The following is a 1658-nucleotide window of genomic DNA, read 5'->3' on the forward strand; positions in this document are numbered from 1 at the left end:
CACCGGCTGCGCTCATTGGATGCGTCCCAGGAAGTGTCCGGAGCACAAGCCAATCAGAGAGGATGCAAGGGTTGTACACGCGTATAATCGGTAGGACCAATAGGACGCCTCGTTACGGTTCGAGGCGGTTTCAAATAAGAGGAATAAGAATAGTGGGTCAACCGATAAACAGACAAACTTTAAAGCCAACTACCAATAAGAGAGCTGGTCACATAATCGGGGCGGGGCTGAAGATAAATGACAACCCTGACAGCCGATCAAAAGGATGGTCGTGTCTTTAGGAAATAGTTTGCTTTAGTATTTCTGATTCAAAAAGGGGAGAGCCGCGGTGATTTGGATTGAAGAGCAAAAACGATAAAAAATAGTGTATGGATTTATGTCCATAACTGTAGTGAGACTCCAACAAAATGGCTGCTTTCAGCTATAGAAGGATGAAAAGCTGTGTCCTCTGTAACGGTAGAAAGCAAAGCAGCCTGGCTTATAGCTACATTATAGAAGATAAATAAATAATAAAAAAAAAAATATATATATATATATATATATATATATATATATATATATATATATAATATTTTTTCCCCTATAATGTAGCTACATACTAAGTTGCTTTCTACTTCAACAGAGGACACAGCTTTTCATCTTTCTATTATATTATAATAATCATAAAAATTAAAAAGCAAACTTGCTTAGAAGACAGGCCTGGGAACTATGACCACCAGAAGGGTTTTTGTTTCTACTTACAGAAGATGAGAAAAAAGGCATCTGATCTGGATGGGAGAATTGGGGAAATTTTTTTAGGTCAACAGCATTGTATGTATGGAATCCTTGTACTATAATAATTATTGATAGTCACGCTGGTGGCAAACGGATTGGAAAATGGCTGTTGGCTACTGTACAAAAAAAAAAAAAAAAAAATTATTTGGTGAGTGCTGTGAGGAAAAAAAGTTTGAACATTAGATACTTGCATACCCCGTTTTCCCAAAATGAACATATGCCCATAAGTAAGCCCTAGCAAAAATTTTGAGCATGCTCAAAATATAAGCCCTACCCAAAAGTAAGCCCTAGCGGCAGTACTACTATTACTGGAGCCGATGGTCTCACGAGCGGGACCATGGCTCTGTCATTGGGCCAGTCACTGCACTCGCTACTCAAGGAGTGCAATAATTGGCCCAATAATGGAGCTATGGTCCCATCTACGAGACCCATCAGCTCCAGTAGAAACACAAGTTGTCCTACTTATTCCCCATAGGCTAAAGCTTGGGGACACAGCGGCATGGAGCTGGGGGAAAGAATAGGATGCAGTGGGACTAGTGTTGGGCGAACAGTGTTCGCCACTGTTCGGGTTCTGCAGAACATCACCCTGTTCGGGTGATGTTCGAGTTCGGCCGAACACCTGACGGTGCTCGGCCAAACCGTTCGGCCACATGGCCGAACTAAGAGCGCATGGCCGAACGTTCCCCGAACGTTCGGCTAGCGCTGTGATTGGCCGAACGGGTCACGTGGTTCGGGCCCGAACGCGCTCTGATTGGCCGAACGGTCACGTGGTTCGGGTAAATAAATACCCGAACCACGTCATATCTCCGCCATTTGTCTGTGGGTTTAGCTTTGGGTAGGCAGGCAGGGTAGTTCGCTCTCCAGCCACGCTAGCCAGGGTCCCC

This window comes from Hyperolius riggenbachi, chromosome 9, assembly GCF_040937935.1.
Source record: "Hyperolius riggenbachi isolate aHypRig1 chromosome 9, aHypRig1.pri, whole genome shotgun sequence".
Taxonomy (NCBI): Eukaryota; Metazoa; Chordata; class Amphibia; order Anura; family Hyperoliidae; genus Hyperolius; species Hyperolius riggenbachi.